This window comes from Saccostrea echinata, unplaced genomic scaffold (genome assembly GCF_033153115.1).
Source record: "Saccostrea echinata isolate AGI-Se365-2 ecotype Australia unplaced genomic scaffold, CSIRO_AGI_Sech_v1 ptg000009l, whole genome shotgun sequence".
NCBI lineage: Eukaryota > Metazoa > Mollusca > Bivalvia > Ostreida > Ostreidae > Saccostrea > Saccostrea echinata.
The window spans coordinates 31468782-31495454 of NW_026889758.1; the positions used below are offsets into that span (position 1 = coordinate 31468782).

Below are 26673 nucleotides of genomic sequence, written 5' to 3' on the forward strand. Positions count from 1 at the left end.
AGGAAGGACAGCGTCTGTTTTGGATGGACTAGACAACGACAATTTGACATGGCTAGCGCGATTTGGCTTCATATTAATAAACACTTTCTGTGGCATTTAAGTCCTGAGATGGGATGTACAGTCCTTTTGTGCCATGCCAAAGTTGTCTGCTCTTGAATGGTATTCTTACAACTACAGATGATTGTCTCGGTACAAAGATATTTCTGTGACTTCGACTCTTCCATGTGCCCCATCTCCTGTGTCCCTCAGTTCCCGGTAAAGGGCGTTGACCTGAGCCTAAGCGGCAGGTAGAGTACATTTTAATAGTGCAGTTACAACACTACTTTGTACAGTTTGTAAGAAGTCATGTATGATATACCCCAGAATTATTTCATTCTTATCGGATACAGTGATGATCATAAAAAGCACCTTAATTGCACTGCCTTGTTCTAACAAGAACACATTCAATAGGTATACCTGTGCCAGAAGCAGATAGTACTGAAAATTTCTCTGTAAAAATGCTTCGACACTCTTTACATATGCATACAATTCCTGGCAATTATTCATGACCACTGACTTCTTTAGTAGTGAAACTTGGATCCCTGTATCTCAAAATGTTTTTACAGGTTTCGCATTCAAAAATACATCAACACTTCATGACTTACTTAATAGTTTTACAATGCTAGGTCCAATGTCATGTACATTAACTTTCATTTCATTCATATTGTAGAAATAAAGTTTGATTTGACATTTAAGAAAATTGAGTTCATGAATTTACAGCATTACAAAATTAAGTGAAAATTTCTTATGTGCAACCCAATGAACCTTTTGACAAACAACTTTCACTACAATATGTTGCTACATCACACACTGTCACAATTTGTGCAGACTTAAATAGTTTCACTGCATGGATAATTGACAATGACGATCCACTGCAGTTTCCAGATGCTTCAGGCTTCTTTTTAGGCACTGAGGTACTTTAGGAATGTCCAGTTCCTTCGCGTTGATCATCTCCAGCCTGAAAGATTTTATTTCACTCGAAAGGTAATTTTTCACAGCCTTTTTTCACTGAAATGATCTCCAAGGAAGTAGATCTAATTTGAGATACTGAGTGTTTAGACTGAAGTTTGTTTTGCCTTTTACTCTCTTGAATGATACTTGATTAAACTCATGCATGAACACTCATTCAATATAGTCACATTATCACATGTTTCCTCTTCTCTTGGCGAAGTGCCGTATTTCGTAACCCATTGTAAACTGTTCCACCAATGAGAACGGCAACCATTTCTGGACCGTATTTGAGTTCGCTGCTATCTTCTTGAGAAATGGACAGAATGTGAATTCTTAGATACATCACATGCATAAGGAATTCATTAGTGTTTTCCGGTTTACAGGGGATGCTTACTCCTCCTGGGCACCTGATCCCACCTCTGGAATTTCTAGGGGTCCGTGTTTTATGCTCCGTGTACCGATTTGTATTGTTTTTAGGTTTTTCGAGATCAATCATTGTTCGACTATAGTAAAAGACTTGGTAAAAAGCACTTTTTAAAAAATATTTCATTAATAAAGTCTCATTCCCGCATGTGCACTTTTTAACACAACTACAAATAGATCGGCCGCTGCCGTGGCAGATAATAAACAGAAATCCCTGTAGCCATATAGGAAACTATATGCAAATATAATGTTGAATTAATTAATCATTTACCATCATACCATGGCCCAACAAAATGTCAGATTTCCTTGAATTTATGATAAGTAAAGTAATATAATGTAGAAGTTTTTCTTTTATCCAAGGGGAGATAACACTTACCGCAAAATGGTATGCTAAAGTTAGCTAGCTTTGAAAATGTCATGACACATTGGGGCGCTGTCACATATAACGACACAAAACTGAGGCTTGCCCAGACTTGAACATTTAGCTTATTTACATGTTGCTCATTGTTCAATCCATACCTTGCCAAAAATAAAAACCAGCCGTGCCCCTTTGCAGAGCCAACCCAAAAGGTGATAGACTTCCAAGTATTTGAACGCGCTGTGGTACAATGACTGTGTTTTCTTTTATTTATTTATTGGTTATAACATTACTAATGTGTTTTCTTTTATTTATTTATTGGTTTTAAACATAACTGGTGTGTTTTCCTTTATTTATTTCTTGGTTTTAAACATTACTGGTGTGTTTTCTTTTATTTATTTCTTGGTTTTAAACATTACTGGTGTGTTTTCCTTTATTTATTTATTGGTTTTAAACATTATTAGTGTAACAAGAGGCCCATGGGCCACATCGCTCACCTGAGTAACTTTGGCCATGCTGTTCATTACCAGACTCCCCCCTTGTAATACCTATTGTGGCCCCACCCTCCCCCCAGGGGCCATGATTTGAACAATTTAGAATCTACACTACCCCAGGATGCTTCCACATAAGTTTCAGTTTTTCTGGTCCAGTGGTTCTTGAGAAGATTTTTAAAGATTTTTCCTATATATTTCAATGTAAAACTTGGGATTCCCCCTATTGTGGCCCCGCCTTATCCCCTGGGTCATGATTTGAACAATTTCGAGTGTACACTACTTGAGGATGCTTCCACATAAGTTTCAGCTTTTCTGGCCAAGTGGTTCTTGAGAAGAAGATTTTTAAAGATTTTTCCTATATATTTCAATGTAAAACTTGTATTTCCTATTGTGGCCCCGCCCTACCCCTGGGGGTCATGATTTGAACAATTTAGAATCTACACTACCCCAGGATGCTTCCACATAAGTTTCAGCTTTTCTGGCCCAGTGGTTCTTGAGAAGAAGATTTTTAAAGATTTTTCCTATATATTTCAATGTAAAACTTGTATTTCCTATTGTGGCCCCGCCCTACCCCCGGGGGTCATGATTTGAACAATTTAGAATCTACACTACCCCAGGATGCTTCCACATAAGTTTCAGCTTTTCTGGCCCAGTGGTTCTTGAGAAGAAGATTTTTAAAGATTTTTCCTATATATTTCAATGTAAAACTTGGATTCCCTATTGTGGCCCCGCCCTACCCCCGGGGGTCATGATTTGAACAATTAAGAATCTACACTACCCCAGGATGCTTCCAAATAAGTTTCAGCTTTTCTGGTCCAGTGGTTCTTGAGAAGAAGATTTTTAAAGATTTTTCCTATATATTTCAATGTAAAACTTGGATTCCCTATTGTGGCCCCGCCCTACCCCCGGGGGTCATGATTTGAACAATTTAGAATCTACACTACCCCAGGATGCTTCCACATAAGTTTCAGCTTTTCTGGTCCAGTGGTTCTTGAGAAGAAGATTTTTAAAGATTTTTCCTATATATTTCAATGTAAAACTTGGATTCCCTATTGTGGCCCCGCCCTACCCCCGGGGGTCATGATTTTTACCATTTAGAATCTACACTATCCCAGGATGCTTCCACATAAGTTTCAGCTTTTCTGGCCCAGTGGTTCTTGAGAAGAAGATTTTTAAAGATTTTTCCTATATATTTCTACGTAAAACATTGATTCCACATTGTGGGCCCGCCCTACCCCCGGGGGTCATGATTTGAACAATTTAGAATCTACACTATCCCAGGATGCTTCCATATAAGTTTCAGCTTTACTGGCCCTGTGGTTCTTGAGAAGAAGATTTTTTAATGACCCCACCCTATTTTTGTCTTCTCTTGATTATCTCCCCTTGTGAGGGGACTTGGCCCTTCATTTTAACAATTTAAATTCCCCTTTACCCAAGGATGCTTTGTACCAAGTTTGGTCAAAATTGGCCCAGTGGTTCTTGAGAAGAAGTCAAAAATGTGAAAAGTTTACAGACGGACGGACAGACAGACGGACAGACAGACGGACAGACGGACGGACGGACGACGGACAAAATGTGATCAGAAAAGCTCACTTGAGCCTTTGGCTCAGGTGAGCTAAAAAGTAAAAAAGTAAAAATTATTGTTTTTTTACACAAAAGGAAAAATGTGACAGAAAGTGTTACAAGGAACGCGTGTGTCGCCTGCTTTGTAGCTTCATAATGATTAAAAATGCAAGAAAATAAATCTAAGAGTGGTCAGATATTTATTTACTAGTAGCATGATGGTTCATCTATTGGACTGCGAAGAAACATAGTATATAATTGCATTAGAATCTGATGATTAAAGAAAATCCTCAACCCTCAAATGAATAATCAAATTGAAATTATTAGAAATAATTTTTTATGTCATTTTATTAATACGTGTTTCCAACAATTTTAAAAGTCTATATTTTACTACAATTGTTAGTCTACAAAATCCATTGTAGAATACCGATCCCAATGACACGTGTATTTTCATAGTATTTAAATATAAGTTTGTGTCGTAACTGAATATATACTAAAACGCAAAAGAAACGCAACATCCTATTTTAGGGGGAAATATTATATATAGGATATAATTTTGCATCTAAAAAGTAAGGACATCTTCAACTTTGTAAATATCGGTAATTTAACGGTTGGATGATTTTCATACCATTACGGGAAGTTAAGTTCGAGTCCGCTTAACAGAAATCCAAAATTCCATGTTTAACAAAATATTTGGCAATAATATGGGGTTTTAAGGGTTTGTATCTGTTCATCATAAGTAATGCAGCAATATTCCGAAAAATAAATTCTCCTTTGTTTTCCGTAAGCGATGCCAAGGCTTCCTGAAAATGTCGTAAGTACGCATTTCCATTGCTCTAGCTGGAAAATCTCAAAATAAAGGTGATAGAGAATTGCATTGCAGATGCAAATATGCACTACATCACGCCTCAAGAGGCTCTTACGTATCATTAGCATGAATGACAGTCAATGGACCGAAAGTCCAAGGGTTACTACACTGCGCTAGGCTAGAGAAAATTCGACCTTATCATCTGAAAAACGGGCATTTAAAAATGGCAAAGAATACTTCTTTCGCTCAGATCTCAGATAGATAAAACTTCTGCATCGTAGAAATCAAGCTGCAATTGTTGTGCATGGCAGTCTTGCAGGCTGTAATTGAATGGCCGGGTGGGGGTGTTTTAACAGTCATGTGTTACTTTCTAAAGTTGAAAGATAATCATTTAACATTTTTATCAAATCTCTAATGTTTTTAAATCGTGTTTTACCTTACTGTATTCATTTTTGAAAATTATTGGATAAAGAATTCAAATATTTGTAGATTACTGCTTGTTGCATTTCTTTTGCGTTTCAGTATAATTCAGTTTTAAAGTACAGTATTATGAGCTCATAAACAATAATTATCAAAACTCTGCTTCTCAAAATTCAAAAGCCATAGGTAAGATTAAACTGTCCGGGGTATTTTTTGCAATGTATGTCAAAGGTCAAGTGGATTGTAACACTGGTCTTCTTCATAATATTTTATGATAAACAGTGCACATGCTAAATAGCATAGATTTACCTCTTAAATGTGAAACATATGCTGTATATCGGCACTATGAACTATTTTGAAAAGAAGGTTGTAGGTCAAGGGTCAGGAAGTCGGTTACCGTGGTAATTTACAAAAGCTATAGTGCCAAGCAATATACATGTAGGTGCAAAATATCAAATCCATACCTCTTACAGTTCTCGAGATATAAGGTGTGACAGACGTACAGACCTACAGACGCCGGGTAAAGTGATCCCTAAGTGTCGCTCTGCTCTGCAAAAAAAGTAAGACTACATATCGTGAAATGTGTAAGATAAGTAACCGAATAACAACTATAAAACGATGCGGCCATTTTGTATTATTAAGCATATTTTGTGATCAGAATGTTGATAATTGATCTCAGATTTATACACGTACCAATGTAAAAAGCACATGTTTCCTGTGTTATAAAAAGAGGAAGTTCATACCAGTCACAAGAATGCACGACACTTTTTTCATAATCATTAAGGCAGACAAAAAATTAAAGGCGTGATGGATATATCAACTATGTACCGCTATCTGTGGATGTTTCCTTTCTTTTATTCAATCTACAGTGAAAAGATACCAGGTTTGTACTTTATATGCTTCAGTTCTGTATGATTCAATTGTCATTATAGTTTTACAGCTAGTTTTGTTATGGCATAACTTTACTCAAGGGCTTAAATTCAAGTTCAATACAATGAATATGCAACGAAGAATAAATACTTCCAAAAACTGTTGATCTTATAAAAACGAATATGTTGATATATAATTATGCTAGACCATGTAACATTACTTAATGGCAGTAGCGAATTTAAGAAATCTTCAAACGAATTAATTAAATTAAAAAAAAAAAAAGCAAGAGGTCCAAGGTTCTTAATGGTCACTTGAATATAATTCAAAACTATAAAGGATCCATAGAATTTTATATATATATATATATATATATATATAGAAAGCACAAAGAAATTCACTTTTATAAGGATACCCACTTCCGCCCCAGCCCGGGGTTGAACTCTCGACCAACGGAATCTGTCTCCTAGCAGTACAGGAACAGCGCGCTAGACCGCTCGGCTATCTAGGCAAGTCAAAAAACTTGCTTTCGATGCCGATGGAATTCTCGCGGCGCTGCCCTACACTACACGGTCATTGAGAATGCAAGTGAGATACAGTTATTTGGACATTAGTTTTATTAGAGGATTGTTACCAATACACGTTGTAATGAATTTAATTTTTACTTATAAAGCACATTTTACAACAACTCTTAAACTAACATAACTGCCCTAAGTGAAGAATATATATATATATATATATATATATATATATATATATATATATATATATATATATATATATATATATATATATATATACATACATATATATATATAGATAGATAGATAGATAGATAGATAGATAGATATATGTAGATATATATATAGATATATATAGATATATAAAACCCACCTTTTTGCAGTCTCTTGCCAACTCTGATTTCCAGGAATATACCTGGCAATAAGTCGTCAATTGTCCAACAGAACAAGTAGTGTACACATACTGATTACACCTGGCCCTTTTGCTTATGTCAGTGTTTAAACAAAACATTCATTTTTATTTTATTTCTATGTACATATAACATTTTTTCTTGTATTTTCATTCCACCAAATAACCTATTGAATAAATTATGTACAAGGATTTCTTTATTTAACACAATTTAGCAAAGGGGACTAAATCTCATTTGCTTCACTTATTACAATTTGAACTCTGTTTACCTCCTAGATACCAAAAAACAGATAAAAGGCACATTTAATTATATTATACATTTACATTTATATTATTGAATTTAGTCTGTTTGCTTAATACACAGAGGCAGATAAGCAGATTTTTAAAGTATTAATGCATTTTTGCTATATGAACAATAAAGCCCCGACCAAACACCAGAACCCTTGACCCAGCTAGGGGCCGTGAAATTCATAATTTTGGAAGAGGCGCCCTTGCTCATCAAAACTTTGTATTTTGTTTTTTTGCTTAATACAAGGGCCAGATGATTTTCAAAGCATTAATTAATTTTCAGTATATAATAAATACGTCCCCAACGGAACCCCTGACCAGGGGGGCATCTTTTACAATTTTGAGAGAGGCACCCTTCCTCATCACATCTATGTACTTAGTTAATCGGCTTAATACAGGGTGTCCCAGAATATATGATACCATTTCAAGATTCTGTAAAACCTTATGTAATGAATATTGAATTACAACAAATGCATTATAAACATTGTATATACTGTCCAATTTTATTCACATAATTTGAATTGACGTTCTATCTGAATTTAAATGACGTTCTATCTGTGTAATGATAATGTCTAGACATTGCACAAAATTCCTTAACTTGAGACAACAGTGCCTGTCTCGGTAGTAACTTCTGGATTTTCATCATTTTTGCAAAAGTTGATGTAAATTTGTTACGTTGCAATTTTATAAGTGTGAGAATTTTTGGGAATATTTTGTTGCTAAAAATTGTACTTATTCAAATATTTTTAGAGATATATATCAAGGAAATTGGCCAAGCGATGTGTTTGTGGCAGGTACGTATTTCAAATGGTATCATATATTCTGGGACACCCTGTACCAAGGTGCAGAGGAGAACATTTTCAAAGAATTAATACATTTTCACTATATAATCTTTAGAGCCTCGCCCTTACACCAGAATCCCTGACCCTGGGGACATGAAATGAACAAATTTGGAAGAGGCACTCCTCCTCATCATAACTATGCATTTAGTTTGTTTGCTTTGTGGTGAACCCTGGCATTCTGCTAGGTCACGTCGCTAACAGGAAATAAAATACGACCATCATCTTTTATAATATTTTTAAGGGGGGGGGGGGTTAACAATACGATCGTTGATAAATAGAACAACTTAGGTTTCGCCTTAATAATTATTTGCTCTTTGAGCACAATGTTTTCTATTTCCTTCATATGCAAATTGCTATACTATTGAACGCAATATGCATTGTAATTTCATTGTGAGTACTCTGAAGTTGACATTAAAAAGATGCTCGAGTTTCTGATTGACAATATCTAATGTGGTTTTTAGAGACCAGGTCTTCCAACAATCTATTGGAAATCCTATGGGTACCAATTGCGCCCCGTTATTAGCGACCAATTTTTGTATTCATATGAAGCAGAATTTGTTCAAAATCTTTTACGTGAAAGAAGAAAACACTTGCTGTGGCCTTCAACTCGACATTTAGATGTATCGACGACGTATTGTCAATTAACAATGGCTATTTCCATTCTTATGTCGACACGATATATTCCGGTGAGCTTGAGATAAAAGATACCACAGAGTTTCTATAAGAAAAAGACGTTAATGGTAATCTAACAACAAAGCTTTATGATAAACGTGATGACTAACTTTTCTATCGTCAACTTCCCAGCAATATACCCTTATCACCTGCATACGGGGTTTATATCTCTCAGTTGATTCGTTACGCCAGAGCATGCTCCAAGTATGAACAATTTCTAAAACGAGGTAAGTTATTGACAAAGAAGTTGATGAAACAAGAATATCAGCAGTCTCGTTTAAAGCCATCATTTCGTAAGTTCGGTGGTCGATACAGTACAATGACCTTGTCAGTAAATGCAATCTTTCATTAAGTCAAATGCTGACTTTTTTCATACTAATTGTTAGGCCATTATTTACACACTGAATTGTCGGCGAATTTTTCCGTTATTTCCCGATCATGACAAGGAGCACACGGCGGGTGTGACCGGTTGGCAGGGGATGCTCACTCCTCCATGGCACCTGATCGCACCTCTGATGTCTTAGAGGTCCGTGTTTGCTCTGCTCCTATTTTATAATGTTTAATGGACTTTTGAGCTCGAATACTGTTCGTTATCTGCACATATTTCAACCAAATAAAATTTTTTATTAAGTTTATTATTAATTTCAATTAAAGACAAGATATATACATGCAAAAAGAAATGTTTTTAAAAGCAATATCTATATTTTTGTGAAACATACTTGATCCAGCACCTCAATGGCAAAGGGACCTTTAAGCCATTGAGATTCAAAATTTCTTTTCCTATCTATTGGATGAATGAAAAACCAAGTTAACCAAATCAAAGTGCAAAATCCTAACTGTTTAATGTAAATTGTCCAAAATATAAAAATGCAACACATTTGGAAAAAGAGAGAGAAAGATAACTTATCACTAATGTAACTAATTTCTTTGCAGTTGTTAAACCTTATGAGAAGGGCCAATTCATAAGATTGGACTGCACTGTTAATACTGTTTCAGAGGTAAGAAAAAGAAAGTTAAAAAGGAAGTTAAGCTCAGACATATCGCATTTAGTTACTGACATTATGTTATTGTTCCTCGTGTAACTTACATTCTTTATGTAAGAGTACTTTATTACAGTATCTCTCTCACTTTAATATCCATTATTGCAAAATATTAATAAATATGATAATTATCTTTCATCCCAACTTGCTGAAAAGTGGATAAAATAAATTTTATGCAACATTTTATTTTGGCACAAGACGCACTTAGTAGCGATTAATATTATCATATACATATATTAACATTGCATTTCGATTTAAAAGCATATATTTTCTCAACAACATATTAAATGGTAGTTTTAATCCACCAATTGCAAATGGATGGAATAAATTCACCCTTTGTTAAAGAAAGAGGGGTTACAAGGCGAGGACAATCCCCCGCTCTGAGACGATGTATTTCTTAATTTTCAAAGTTATAGTTTCAAAGTAAAATTCTGTTGTCCCCCGCTTTCACTGAAAGTTGGAGATATTAATTTCGGTCTGTCTGTCCGTCCATCTGTATTTCTGTCTGTCTGTAACATTTTCGAGAACCCTTTGAACTTTCTCAATGAAATTTTACATAGCAAGTCCCTATGGCCTAAAGAAGAACCCTATTGAATTTTGAGGTCCAAAGGTCAAGGTCATAAACTCATAAATTCTGTGTTTTAACACTTTGGTTTCCGGGCGATATCTCAAGAAGCTTTTGAGCTTTTGCAATGAAATTTTATACCATAACTCCCTATGGCCTCTCTCGCCCCTCTCAAAGTGTCACGCCCCGTTTTTTTAAAATTATATTAAAAGTCGCTTGGTACTATTTTAGCACAGGAAAATGTGGATAGTTATTACATATAATACAGGTTGTCGGCGGACTTTATATTCTAATTACATCTATTAGAACTGTTTAGTAAAGGCTAAATTAGACATCGTGTATTGTGTAAAACTTTGACAATATCGAATGTGAATATAAACATTATATGTGACCTAATGTTTGCATTTAATTTGATGTATAATAAAGTGCCTCTTAGGTCTAGAGGTATGATTCTTGCTTAGCAAGTGAGAGGTCCCGGGTTCAAATTCCCAGACGATCCCCCTTTTTTTGAAATGTTTTTTTATTTACTAAATGGTAATATTCAACATATGAAATGAAAAAGTTATGACATCTGGCGTGTACAAACTTCTTATAAAATCATTATTACAGTGTGATAAATATTCAGTCTAATTAAAATTAGACTTGCATTTTCGCTCCTCTACTATACACTTCAATACACTTGTATTGAAGCGTATAGTAGAGGAGCGAAAATACAAGTCTAATTTTAATTAGATTGGATAAATATTCTATATAAAAAGAATATTCTATACACATATTAAAGAATAAGCAATCAAATCTTTATATCCATATTGGCATTTTTTATTTGCTTCAATATACATGTATACAATGTACGTTTAATAATTCTGCAAATCCGGGGGGGGGGGGGGACCCCCATAACTGCGCATGCTCTTCTTTTTTCCCTAAGCGGGGACACAAATTCTCTGAATTAGCTTGTCAGTAATGTCATCTTCAACACATTTGATTCATGTATTTTATTGAATGACTTATTGTTTAAAAATTGCTTTTTAAAGTGGACAGTTAAATAGATTGAGAGGAAAATGGCTTTATTGGAGCCATAAAAAATAATTTCTGAATATGAATGGGTTAAGTCTCCATTCTACATTAACGCTTAAATGACGGCTAAGAAAAAGTAAAAAATACTTTATGTTTTAAAAAAATTGAATCTGATTGAATCTGAATCCATTTAAGATGAAAATCGAACATTTCTGGGGGAAAAAATATATGTTTCAACAAATTTGTTTATTTAAAGCACACTGACACACATCAATGACAAGACTTAGCATAGTGGTTAACGCGTTCAGTCTTAACCGTGAGCTTTGGAGAGGGATCGAATCGTGTGAAACTCCTTTTTTATCTTTTCGCATACCTTAAAAACATAAGAGAAAAATAAATTATGTATATTAAATAAATAAAGGAAACAAATGTTTAAAAGATGAAATTGGCAATACAGTTTTTGAAAAATATAACTCTTCATAAACTTTTAAAATTGAGAAATACCTTTTCTCAGAGCGGAGGATTGTCCTCGCCTTATACGCTTCCATTCTTTGAAATGATCCCGTGAATGAACCGTTTTGTTAAATCATGTATACCACAAATAAATATATATAATTATAACAACAAGTTGATTTGAAGAGCCGTATCACGTCTTGTTAACAGATCTAACTGGACGCTTCGCGTCTCATTTGATATGATGACCCGCGCTTGTCAACTCGACATGATACAGCTATTCGGATTACGTTACTGTTATAATGATAAATTTATTATATACCCTATATAATTAGCAAAATATAATAAAAGAAAACTGTTGGGAAAATTATCCAGCCTTTATGCATTAAACAGAAACATTTTCAAGGGACTCTTTGATACGTAAGAAAAAAAGTCATGCATCCTGTGAACTCCGTCATCAGCTTCAGAGAGGGGTGATGTGGATTCAGAAAACCAGAGTGTGGTGATCTGGAAAATCGGATCAACACTCTGCAAAATTACCAAAAAAAAAAAAAAAAAAAAAAAGAGAAAAATTGATGTGTATATAATACAGAGAATATGAACAGGAACAGTGTTTTATCAGAGGTACTTTTTTTAAAAAGGTTTGATCTAAAAAAAAGGTTTGCTATTTGTCCATAACAGCCTTACAGGATCCGTGTCAGCCCTGGAAGCTGATACGTCTCTCATATACTTTATCATATACTTAGTATTAAGTACACCGATTCCGCACTGTGTGATATGGGTGACGTCACAATACCCCATATTAAGGATCGGTCCGAATATCCATATCACATATCGGACCGGCGTGCAAAAATTTATATCAAACTGGAAGTAATGTTTGTATATAGTTTAAAAGTTAACTTGATTTAATTTAAATATACATGTAATATGATACATTTATTGAATGAGTTCGAGGGCAACATGCGTTTTGTCGGACCCAAGAACCAAACTGTTTGCCTGAGGCCGTTAGGCTGAAGGCAAACAGTTTGGTTTGAGGGGTCGACAAAACGCATTTTGCCCGAAAAAGCAGTCAATAAATGTTTTGTTATATAATACCTTTTATTTATTTATTTATTTTTTTGACATACGTGTATGTCGAGGGCGTTGCCCTTGGGGAATATGATTTTTCATGAGCGAAAAAATCGTCATGTCTCCCTCATTATCATGCAATAAATGTATAATATTTATGAGTAAGTGAAAATAAAGATAATATCGAAGTTTCAGAAATTTCACACAAAAAAACTTTTCGAACATAGATCCTTCTTACAAGACCAGTTTATTCAGAAATAGCCAAGTGATATAAACAGTTTTTCTAAAGGTTAGTTTTACAGAATTTTTAAATAAAACATATTAAAATTTTACCTCCATAACCAAAAAAAGTATTGATGAAATGCGTTTATCAAATCATCTCTACCTGTAGAAACAGGGAGATGGTGCCGTACCCTACTAAAAGTAGGATATTTTTTCTTTGTAACAACGGGAAAATATGCGATTAATATCTCTACATTTTAAAATGTTCACCTTTTTCACAAAAAAGAAAAAAAAAATATTTAGATATAAGATACTGTAGACTTAATGTTGTAAAGTTCTACTTTAGTTCAATTTCAAATGTTAAACCTTTGAGAAAACTTAAGAAAATACTGTGCATTTATTTCAAATATCTTTGAGAATGTCTATTCCCGATAATTTTCTCTTGATGTTCTCCCATTGATTTCATATAAAAAAAATCAGATGAAACTTTTTGCAATGTCAACACTTCAATAGAGGTAGTATAATAAATTTTAATTTCATTAAGCATTATGTAAATTCCTATGCAATACTATGAAACAATGTCAATATGTGTATGATATATATGAAGATATATATGAACATGAAATCATTTGGACACGTGGAAAGTATTACGCTGGTGAATATTACAGGGCATAAAAAGGCAGATCATATCACTGATATACATAGAATGCAATCAATTCATCATGCCCCATTTTTTTAATTTTGCCCAATGTTAAACTGGAAAATTGTTTGATGGTGCTGATATAAAACTGTCAAATAGGACATTATTTTTAGGAGTTGACAAATCATGACATTATAATTTTAAAATAATCTACAAATTAAGGTTTACAAGAATACAATAAAAGAATTACAGAGTTGGAATTTTGAACGACTTGGGCATTATGTCAGATATTGTTTATCTTAACAATGTTTGTAATGATTTTAGGCAATTTGGCAGAAAGAAGGACAAACGGTAACATTTGGTAATATGGTATTTAAAGACAAGGAAAGGATCTCAGTCGGCGGTTATGGAAGAAAAGACTATAGACTGGAGATAACAGGGATGCTTGGGGAAGACAAAGGAAATTACACTTGCAAAGACAGAAGAACAAACGACATATATGAGCGTTATACCTTAAGGCTCAGGGGTAAATATTTATTACATTTCAACAGTGAGGTTACACTGCTGTAATTTAATCGTCAAGGAAGCTCTGAACACTGCACACTGTTCTAATTCCATGGTAGTTTTATACATGGAGAGTGATCTTCCTTTTAATGTAAAGATGGAATAGATGGAAATCTCAAATTGAAATAGAATAAAGAATCCTTAACATAAGAATAGACCGAGATAAAGTATTTGAATTCATTATTCATGTATTTTCTTTATGTCAATAGACAACAGCGATCTCTGTTCATCACTGATACTTCATGGTCTTTAAACATTTTTCCTGGAGAAATATAGCAGGTATCCAATGTTGAAAACGAATTTATATTTAGATAAACTCAATATGCATATTTTTTCTCGAATTTAAAAAAAAAATGACTAGGTTAAGAGCTTCCTTAAATAAGATTATTTTCAAAGATGTGATTTTCACAGTTTGAGTCTTTAAACATTTTTCCTGGAGAAATATAGCAGGTATCCAATGTTGAAAACGAATTAGATAAACTCAATATGCATATTTTTTCTCGAATTTAAAAAAAAAATGACTAGGTTAAGAGCTTCCTTAAATAAGATTATTTTCAAAGATGTGATTTTCACAGTTTGAAAATAACAACTGAAACTACACGTGTATTTCAAATGCACAGAATCCAATTGTAAAAAGATTGTTATATTCTAAATCTTAGTTACCACAATAATTATGCAATCCTATTGTTTCTTTTGAAAATATTTTATTGACAGTCAGAAGGATCAGAAACAAGTTCTATCAACTTACTAGTCCAAAACTTTTGTGTCAAAAACTTTTTTTTTTTTAAATTTCAAAGAGTGACATATCAAGTTACATAATAATGAAATTTTTCTCACATTCTCTCACACATTCACACTTCCCCTCTCTAGTTTTAAACAAGAATGAAATATCAAATAAAAAATTTATCAATGAGATATAATATTCCATTTGAAAAATAGTTACTGTTGGTGTTTTAATAAATGTTTACAACTCAAAAATATTAATCCATGGTGACCATAAGTTTTCAAAATTGCTCATTGCAAATTTTTGAATTGATATGCATTTTTCTACTTTGTACATAAGAGTTAAATGATGAAGCAGCCCAGTAATCATAGGTATTTTGTTTTGCTTAAAGCAGGAAAATATATATTGCTTTGTATATAGAATAATAAAATTTATCACCCTATTATGATAAGATAATGGAGTTTCACCAAAAATAATATTACATGTGTTAAACCCAATTCTTTTGGAAGTTTTTGTAAAAATGTGCATACTAAGATTACGCAACAATGAAGAGATTTTTGTGCAATTCAAAAATATATGTTGCATTGTTTCTATCTCCTGTTTACAAAAAGTACAGTGGTCATCAGATAAAATATTTATTTTCTTCAAATAATATCTCACTGGAAGGATTCTATGAAGGATTCTATACTGTAACCATTGAACAGAAGTTTCCATATTTGTTCTAAAACAAACCTTAAAAACATCTTGAACACAAATATCAGATTCTAAAAACACTGATAGCTCCTGGTTCCATCGAAATATAGACGTAGGAGTGACATTGTTACTATTCAAATATCTGTAAATTATTTTAGTGCACTTTTCATATACAATAATATTTTCAAAATAAAAAGGAATAAAAGGGGTACATTCCCTCTTAACAGATGATTTATCTATAGACATTGTTTTTAAATACCTGGATATAGCACATAAAATACTGTTGTATTGCATAATGCAAACTTTAGACAAATGAAATCTATTTTCAAAGTCAATGAGAGTTAAAAAATTCCCTTCATCGTTTAAGAAATCACAAACACTTTTAACACCATTTTTATACCAGGTCTTTACAAAAATTATTTTGTTTCCCATTTTTATATTGGGATTGTACCAGACAGGTAAATTTAGATGTTACTTAGTTTTCATATATGAATTGTTATTGAGCGTCTTCATGAAACATAGCCATGAATTAAACACATCTTTCCAAAAATCATTATTTTTTAGAATAAGACAAGACCACCAAAATCAAAAATTTTACACAATACGTCTTTACCATTTATTGCCAAAAAAATATCAAACCATGGTTGATTACTTTTTGTTAACATTTTAATCCAAGAGCATTTAAGAGATATGAATAAGCTATGTATATCCAACATTTTTAATCCTCCTTGTAAAAAATCTTGAGTAATAATTTTTCTTTTTGCTTTATCACATTTTGATTTCCATATAAACTCAAAGATTTCTCTGTTCAATAATGATAAAATTTCTTTACTTGGATTAGGTAAAGATATAAAATGATGGTTAAGTTTTGGTAAGATTAATGTTTTCAGAACTGTGATTCTTCCAATAGGAGTAAGAATCCTTCTTTTCCATTGTTGAATTAATGCTTTGATTTTTGGTATTTGAACATTGTAGTTTATATCAATAATTTTATCTAGTTCTACTGAAAAATTAATTCCAAGTAAATTAAAAGTTGTGCAACCCCATTCAAGTTTCCAACGAGAATGATGAAAAACTTGATTTGAGAATTTTTTTGAACCTATCCAAACAATTTTAGTTTTTGAGCTGTTTATTTTAAGTCCTGTAAACTTTGAAAAAAGATCAATTGTATCTAATGCTGCAAAAAGTGATTCAGGTGAACCATCAAGGGCAAGCCAGGTATCATCCGCATATTGGGATATTTTATGTTCTGTCTTGTTAATTACAATTCCTTTAATGCTTTGATTTTGTTTAATCATAATTGCAAGAATTTCTGCACAAAGAAGAAATAGATATGGTAACACGGGATCTCCCTGACGACATCCTCTTTGGATATTAAACTGTTCAGATAAAAATCCACATTGAAGTACAGACGCACAAAATTTTGTATTTAGAATTTTTACCCATTCAATAATGTTTTTACCAAACCCAAAAAATTTTAATACTTTATACACAAAGGTCCAGGATATTGAATCAAAAGTCTTTTCAAAGTCTCTAAGTACAAGTAATCCAGGTATATTTCTAGATTCAGTATAAGCCATAAGATCTTAAAGAAATCTGGTATTTTCACCTATATATCTTCCTTTTAAAAATCCAAGCTGAGCATTTGATATAATATTGTCCAAGGTGGATCTTATTCTATAACTAATACAACCTGATAAAAGTTTATAAAATACATTTAAAAGTGTAATAGGCCGCCAATTTTTCAAAATTCTCTTGGCTTATCACCTTTTGGTAAACATGTAATTATTCCTAGTCTTTGAGAAATAGGAAATTCTTTTTTCTGAAATATTTCATTTATGGCAAGTACTATGAAATGTTTCAAATCTGACCAAAAAAATTTAAAAAATTCAGCAGTGAAACCATCACTTCCTGGTGTCTTATTGTTTTTCATGTTTCTTAACACCTGTAAGACTTCATTTTCTAATATATTTCCATCAAGTGTATTGGCAACATGATTTTCAAGTTTTGGAACCTCACTAACTGTAATAATATCTGCAAGATCTATATCAAGAAGTTCTGCATCTTCCGCATCTTCAGAAGTATAAAGAGATTTGTAATACATCCTGATTCTATTTAAAATTTCTGACTGATTGTAAATTATTTCATTTTCCTCTGTTTTGACCTTTTTGATAATCTTATTCAAATAATTACAGGATTCCAGTTTGCAAAAATGTTGAGATGGTTTTTCTCCATCTTCAACCCATCTGGCTCGAGACCTTATAACATGACCTTGTAACTTTTCTTTTCTCAAATTCTCAAGACTTATTTTTTTCTCCTCTATTAACTGTAGAATCAATATATTCTCTGCCTCTAATTGTTCTATTTGTGCAATTAACAAGGCTTCTTCTTTATTTTTTTTAATTTTTTTTCTATATGACGAATATGAGATAGTTATTCCTCTAATCTCCATTAGAAGGAGTTCGAAAAATGTACTGTAATTCATATCTTCTATAAGCACATTATTCTTTTCATATTGGTTTCTAAAGACTCTATTGTTTCTTTAACCTCGCCAACGTATGTTTTGTCTGTAAGTAAGGAGTTGTTTAATTTCCAGACACCTTTCCCTTTCCTAAATGTATTAAATTTCATATCAAGAACCACCGAAGAGTGGTCTGATCTGTACCCTGGTTCAATTGCTAAATTTTCAACCAAATTACACATATTTTCAGAAATTAAAATATAATCTAATCGTCCTTGTTTTACTGGATTTTTCTTTCGCCACGTAAACATTTTTAAATTTGGATTCAAAATCCTGAAGTAGTCAATTATTTGTAGATCATTCATAATTTGTAAAAGGTTTTCCCTCGCCTTTGGATTGTTAATGTTACAATAATTTTCTGTGTCTATTGAAGGGTCAAGAGCCAGATTAAAATCACCGCATAATATAAAATAATCATTGTCAAATTCTAAAAATGTCTTTCTTACCAACTCATAAAACTCTGGATTATCAGTGTTTGGTCCATAGATATTAATTAAAGTAACTTTATTATCCTCGATTGTCATATCGAGAGCTAATAGATTACCATTATCGAAAACTTAAGGAGGGATTCTTCTCATATTTCTTGTATTTAAAAATTAATAAAAATTTCATAGATTCAAGAAGACATTATCACTAAGTGATGGTATCAGTTAGATTGAATTTGACCGTTTTATTTTAGAAGCAAGGTCAGGTCAAGGTCATTATCTTTTTCCTTGACATTTAGAGTAAAAAATTACAGTTGCTAATCATGTGATGCCTACTTCTAGTTTAAAAAGTTAAAAAATGTTTTTCATTTTACTCAAAAAAATGTTACCATATCGGGTCTATCAGATGAATCTACTAAATTAATTGGCATAGTTTAACTAAAAAAGATATTGGCTAATCCGAATTTCCTCTGTTTTTCTTAATTTTTCAGGATGTATTAGTTATTTTTATATACTTCTTATATTTAAATATTTCTTATTTTCACATATGGTAAAGTAGTCATAGAAGTATACAAAATGATATGAAAACAAAAAGCTTTGACCGTTTAGTTAGAGAGAAAAAACACTTTTTACTGATTTTTTGCTCAAATCTGTTTTTAGATCTGAAGTTTTCAAAAGCTAACAAAATCGTAGTTTGTTCAGAACCCATGCAGGAGAAGCAATGTTTACCACATCAAAGATACAAAAAAAAAACAACAACTCAAAATCATTATTATTCGCTTTTGTTTAAAACTTTTTATTAATTTTAGCTAATTTCAAAATTTCTTTTCAGCCTAAATGTATTGTTCTGTAATTGATTTTGATAGGCAGAAAAGGAGATATTTTCATACGCCGCAGTTGCGCCAATAAAATAGTCCCTGCTGGATTTCAAACTCAGTTTACCATTTCTATCTAAAATTGTACAATTATGATGAGTAAAGAAAAACATGATCTTTTAAGTACATTACAGCTACATATAAAAGACATAAATTCCTTCTCTTTTGAATCCTTTTCACTATGCAATATTATTTTAATTTCAATAAAGGATACATCTAAAAATGCAAAAGAAAAACTCAAGAAAATATAACGTACAGAAAATTCAATATTTTTATAGTTGAATATGAAATTTATTTCCCTCGTGAAACAGGAATTTTAGGTCACTCGAGTCAATCACGTGACCTTTTGCTATCTGTTTTTGTCCGTCCTCGTGTGTCGGTCGTAAATGTTTGAACATTTTCAGCTTCTTCTCTTTTACCACTTTACCAATTTCATCCGATTTTGGCATATAGCATCAATGGGTAAAGGAGTACAAAAATTGTTAGTTTCATGGTTCCTCCCCCTCAATTCTGAAGGGTGGGGCTAAAACTATCAAATTAGTACTTTCTTTAAAATCTTCTTCTTCCTTACTGTTTATCAGCAGACAAACTGTTGGCATGATTGTAATAAGCATTTGGCCATCTTCCAAATTTGTGAACTTCATGACCCCAGAATAAGGGGTTCTAAAGTTAGGGATGGATTCTTATGATCATATAGTAAAAATGCATAAATTCTTTGAAAATCTTTCCCTCTGTATATTTGGCAGATAAACAAGGCAGATGGTTCTAATGAACAAGGGTGCCTCTTGTGAAAGAAGATGGAGTAAAAATTCTTGAAAAATACCCATAGCTTCAAATGTATGAAAGTCATATTCAATATGTGAATTTTAGAATTTAAAGTAGAGATCTTATCATTTAAAGGTATGAAATTATGACAAACAAAACTTTTCTGCGGAAAATTCTTTCTGCAAACATTATTCTATGATAAAAAATAAATAAATGTGGTATTCTTGGAGTTCGAACCCAAGCAATAAAGATCCTGAGTGTCAATTTTCCCTCAGAGACTAACATGCTAAACATTACGCTATTGTCATGTTGTAAATTTTGAATTTACCGGGTGGCAGTAAATACAAAATTTACAACTTACTGCCACCCGGTAAATTCAAAATTTACAACATGACACTATACTGCTCATACCAAACATCGGCATTTAAATCATGTTTGTGATATGGCCCTTGACTAAATGGACTTCAAATATTTCTCGGAAAGATAAAAGCTGTGCCATACAAGTGTATATTTAAGGTATAGCTGGTTTTTGCTCCATGTTTTGCTAACCGAAGAATGTGTATTTTTTCGCATACTTTGAGTATAATCTTTCAAAAAATGGAGTGAAGACCCACTCATACGAAAAAATGTCTTTTAGTATAATGAATTACAATCATTTTTACCCTCTTTGGTGTGTGTTTGCTATTTCATAAATGAATAATTACAATCTTTATGAGATTGTTGCGATTGGTGGAGATTTTACTTAAAGTATACCTTAATGTTAAATGAAATATAAAAGAAAATTGGTCAATATTGAGATTTAATTTTTTCACTTTTTTATTTATCGCAAAGTAGGCATTGTGCTCGCCTTGTTCGCCCATCTACTTTGTGGCCTTAGGTTCAGGGTTTCAGGATTGTGATCAAGCAATAGGCTTGCATGCGTGACAATTTGCATAAAGCCGAAGGCGTTTATTAGCTCGTAGAACACGGGAGGGAAGCACTTTTTCTGAGTATAGTATTTTACTAAAGTAAATTTTGCTTCAGATACTGGTCCCCCCAACCTTTTGTTGATGTAAGGTCGAGCACTGGCAAATAAGTTAATAAGGTTTTTTGGCTTGTCAGATAATTTTGGGAAGTTGCCTCTCCACCCTTCAACCACCCCCCCCCCTCACACTTTTGATCAGTTTAATTATTTTTTGGGGGGATTGTCAGATTTTGGAGGGGGTTGGCCCCCACTTTTGAAACCGTTGCTACGGGCCTGTTTATGCATGAAATCATCATCAAAAAATCTGATTTGTTATTCCTTAAATACATGATTCCGTAAATTCACAAGCTCGATCTAAGCCCCTTTCACTTGCCCCCCCCCCCTCTCTCTCTCTTTCTCTCTCTGCACGTAAGTTTTTTTTTATCACACCTATCGATGAAACAATAGCCTTTCGAAGAAAACAAGTTATTTTATTATTTGTGGTTTTATATATAGGACAAAAAATTTGAACATGTAAATATTCATTGTTACAAGCAAGTGTTTTTTGGATTTAGGAGATGAAATATATCTCACTTCTCTGTTTTCTATGCAGAATACAATATCGTATTTTTATCGTTTCATTTGTAACCAGTAATTTAGATTTAAACAATATTAATTTACAATAGTAAATGGGGTTGGGCAACAGGCACAACCCTCTTCCTATTAAATTTATAACCATTAACATTGAGGTCATCATAAAAAGAAACGAGCAGATTATAGATTAGAATAATCTTACCGGTATATGGTAGAAAGTATTGATTGAAGCAAACCATGGACATTACTAAGTTAAAAGAATACAAAAAATGAGAAACATTTCTTATATCTCTTCTATTCAAAGACAAGGCATCAATTAGTAACACCAGTTTCAGTGGACCAACTGTGCGTATCATGGAGAATGAAACAGTCTTTCTTTGGTGCAATGCTTCAGGAGATCCAGTACTCAGCGTCTCGTGGTATGTTATTGAAACAGATAGTCTTCAAGAAGAGAAAATAACAGGTATTATGAAAACATATTTAAAATTTATTTCGAAAAAATAAATGTGTTGCAGTTGGAAGAATATCATACATCTTAAATAAAACATTGAAAATTAAAAACAACAGATGTCATTTTTATTATTTTTTTCTGTCAGGCTTAGGAATAAACGGAAATATGCTTGGGATTCGAAGAGTATCTCGTAACTGTGCCTCAAAATTTCAATGTCAAGCAGTGAGCACTTACAGGCCAGAAGAAATAGCGAAGCGGAACATCACTCTTATTGTTGATTGTAAGACATATTCAGTGTTTTCTAGTTGTTACTTTTAACAATAGAGAGAAATAGATGAACAGCTGAACATCGTTTTTATAATTACATGTATATTTTCAAAGATTAACATCTTTACAACTGAAAAAAATTAAACGATGATTACCAATTTCTTTCTCAAGAAAGGAAGTATAGCATTTTATTTAAGTTTCAGTTAACAGTGAAGAACAGATAAATACATGCTAATGAAAATTAAAACTGTTATTTGCCTCCATAAAGTCTTCTTTTAGAAACTGTAAAATCAATATAAAACACCTATTATAGTTCAAACTGATACTTGATGACTGACTTGTAAATTAAACAGAATTTTTTTTCTCTATTAATCTAGTTCATGAGTTAATTACATTCGGCCAACCAGCTGAATCAATTTGCATGTTTAAGAACTCCATTACATACACAAACAAGATGTGTTTGTGAAACACTGATGCCCCCGTATGGCAGCTTATGGCGAAGGTTAAAGTTTCTCAAATGCAAGTCAAAATCCAGGCCAAAAGATAAAAAATGTTAAATTTGAAAGCCCTAGGTGCAACTGTTCAAAAGTTATGGCGAAGATTAAAGTTTTTTTTAAAAGTAAGTAAAATATCAAGGTCAAGGTCAAAGTTGTTGGTATCCAAAGGAAGGTCTTGTCACAAGGATTACATATGTAAAGTATGAAAGCCCTAGCACCAACCATTCAAAAGTTATGGCCAAGGTTAAAGTTTTTCGAAAGTAGGTCAAACTCCTAGGTCAAGGTCAAAGGGTCAAAGTGGTTGGTATCCAAAGGAAGGTCTTGTCACAAGGATTACATATGTGAAGTATGAAAGCCCTAGCACCAACCATTCAAAAATTATGGCCAAGGTTAAAGTTTTTCAAAAGTAGGTCAAACTTCTATGTCAAGGTCAAAGGGTCAAAGTGGTTGGTATTCAAAGGAAGGTGATGTCACAAGGATTACATATGTGAAGTACGAAAGCCCTAGCATCAACCATTCAAAAGTTATGGCCAAGGTTAAAGTCTTTCAAAAGTAGGTCAGCTTCCTATGTCAAGGTCAAAAGGTCAAAGTGGTTGGTATCCAAAGGAAGGTCTTGTCACAAGGATTACATATGTGAAGTATGAAAGCCCTAGCTCTAACCGTTCAAAAGTTATGGCCAAGGTTAAAGTTTTTCAAAAGTAGGTCAAACTCCAAGGTCAAAAGGTCAAAGTTGTTGGTATCCAAAGGAAGGCCTTGTCACAAAGGATACACGTGTGAAGTTTGAAACCCCAAGCACCAACTGTTCAGAAGTTATGGCCATGGTTAAAGTCTCATAAAATTTTGCAAAAATGGGTCAAACTCCAAGGTCAAGGTCAAAAGGTCAAATATGATGGTACCCAAAGAAAGGTCTTGTCACAGGAAATACACATGTGAAATATGAAAGTCATAGCTCCAACCAATCAAAAGTTATGGGCAAGGTTAAAGTTGACAACAGACAGACAGACAAACAGATAAACAGACAAACAGACAGACAGGACAAAAACAATATACCCCCGGGATCTTTCGATCCGGGGGCATAAAAAGTGTTCAGGAAATGAGTATTATGTTGTCATGATGAGTGTAGGACCTTCTGAACAACAGTCGATATCTTAATCTTTTCTTCCATAGTCTTTCCCGAGATTTCTATAAATGGCTTCATAAACAAGAAATCTTCAAGAAACATTCTAATTGGAGACATTGCGGAAAATGTAAAACTATCATGTACGGTATTTTCAAGTATACACTTCAACGTAACATGGATGAGAGATGATAAATTAATTGGATGGTATTCAAGTCTGACTGGCAAAACCGAAACCAAATCGTCTGAACGTCAAGTGTATAAACTAGAGTCAAACATCAACCAAAACGAGAAAAGGATAGTCGAAGTCGTTCTCACATTCACACTGGACACTGACGACACTTATTCGAACTACAGCTGTACAGCGGGGAATAAAGTAGGGTCAAATTTAAAGACTATTGAAACTAAGAGGAAAGATAAACGCCGAGTTGCACCATTCTACGGAGAATGAAGTTGGTTCTGCCATTTTAAAAAATCACTGAAATAAGTAAAATTGATAAAAGCTGGGCTTTCTGTGTTACTTGAATGTGAATTTCAGAAAATATATTGAAATCATTTACGCTGAGAACGTCCTCCTGGAGACAAAGTGAAGAATAAATTAATGCAGATTGCCATTGTGATATTAATTGTGACTTGACTTTATTTCTTTATAGAATTCATATGGAATTTCCTTTCTTTTTCATTTGGTGATATGAGAGTATGTCTAACAAGCATTATATTTCCTCCATAAACAACTGGTAAATGCAACATGTACAATTTGTATGGCATGCTTAAAGGATTTTGATTTCTTTGTTCCAACACTTTGTTTTGAATACTAGAAATACCATGCCTAAAGATTAAGTTAAAAGTTATCTAAGTAAAAGTTATCTTTAAAAAAAGGTCTTGAATTTTTCTCTTATTTGTTTCTTGTTTATAAAGGATTTGGTTTCAATATTACTGTAATATGTGAGACCTTCATGTGCTAACTCTTATATTTTTTACATTTAATTTATTCTGGATGGAAATTTACTATAATCATAGATACTTGATATTAAAGTGATTTATTAAGCTTAAACAGCATTTATTATGCCTTATTTTAACTCAGATTTGTTTTACAAAATTTGCAGTTAACCGTTCGTGTTTTGACAACACCCCCATTTTCGATCATTTGTTTACAAATTTTATTCTCTAAATTTCTTCGTAAATACGGTTAAACAATCCTTTTAATTAAATTACAGCTGTTTATAATTACCAGTTGTTGATGTATGTTCAGTACCAGCGCATTCTTTTACGTTCATCTATGCAAATGCTATGTGAAATCGTCATTTTACCGCTCGCGAACTTCTTGTGTACTTTACCATGTGTTTCTCTCGTCTGACTGACCGCTTCACCACTGAACTTGTCACTTGTGATTCTGCTGCCTGATTTTTCATTATTTAACCATGTTGTACATTATTTTTATCTTTAATTATTGTAATATGATGCTGACCACTATTTTTATCTATTTTTTTACCTTATGATGGTGAACTATTGTCTTATTTTATCGATCTCATCGGTGCACTTTGTTGTGAAGTCATACTTCCGTATTTACATATGTCGCTGCGTGCACTACTTTAGAAGGCGCCTAGATTCGAATCTTGATTTTTATAGTAAAACGACGTAGTCCTGGATATTTTCATTTATTAAACTAATAATATTATTTAGTGTCCATATAATTAAAGTAATCCGGACAAGGTCTTGTATTGTTCGTTAAATGATAATTACGGGTTTTAATTCAGCTTGTCCGGATATCGGGAATTGTTCGGAATTTCCATAGATCCGTATAGCGTTTGCATTGGGTATAAATTTTCCGGACAAAAAGGACAAACGCTGATTGGTCATAGAAGGTTATATATAGGACCCAGCTTCCGCATCTCGACTCTTCATCCCTTTGGGTTGTTTGGTTAGAATTAGATCCTAAGAGAAAGTCCAAGGTATTCAAGTGATAAATCTTGTAGTGGATGATGCTAATTTTTATAAGGACTTGCGCGTCCGGACAGGACAGTATTATGAGTAGAGAAATTATTCCAGTCATGTAGACCAGTAGTTTATTTGTTTACAGTTCGAGTTATTATTTACGACTTATGACCGGAACACTTCTATGATTAGTCGTTTCTAAGTTCAGAAGTTTAATTGATAGTTTTTGTCACGTTAATATTTTATTAGTTGTCCGGATTGTTTGTTCGGATGTCCAGAGTAGTTCAGTAGTTAAGTTCACTTAGGTTATTCTTGTCCGGAATGGCTTGTCCGGATTTGGCAGTATTTGTTCGGATTAGCTTGAGCTGAAAATAGATTCATTTTGAGAGTATACACATGTTCTGAATAGTTTACGCATAATTTCTTCATAAGTTAAGTGGCATTAGAGTTTAATATTAGGCATATAGATCTAAGAGATTAGTACAGAGATTGTTTATTTAGATTTTCCAAAAGTTAGGGACTGTCCGGATCGTCGCTTGTTGAATTATTTTTGGCAATACTTTTTGAAGTAATAAATTTACGATTATTTACGCAAAGTTGTTTTACTTTGAGTTCGAGAACAAGGAGTTTGCAGATACTAGTTAT

The 26673-nt window shown here is 33.0% G+C and overlaps 2 protein-coding genes and 1 long non-coding RNA gene across 3 annotated transcripts in view; 2 read left to right on the forward strand and 1 right to left on the reverse strand.

The window, feature by feature from the left end:
• Nucleotides 1-26673, forward strand: part of LOC133182209 (poly [ADP-ribose] polymerase 1-like) — a 550802-nt gene that overhangs the window by 456655 nt on the left and 67474 nt on the right. The gene's annotated exons all lie outside the window — the stretch shown is intronic.
• The window catches only part of LOC133182217 (COMM domain-containing protein 10-like), a 249974-nt gene that overhangs the window by 120155 nt on the left and 103146 nt on the right, over nucleotides 1-26673 (reverse strand). The gene's annotated exons all lie outside the window — the stretch shown is intronic.
• Nucleotides 5853-14028, forward strand: LOC133182221 (uncharacterized). The gene is made up of 3 exons (XR_009720524.1): nucleotides 5853-5939; nucleotides 9589-9653; nucleotides 13982-14028. It is a non-coding gene; the product is annotated as an uncharacterized LOC133182221 (long non-coding RNA).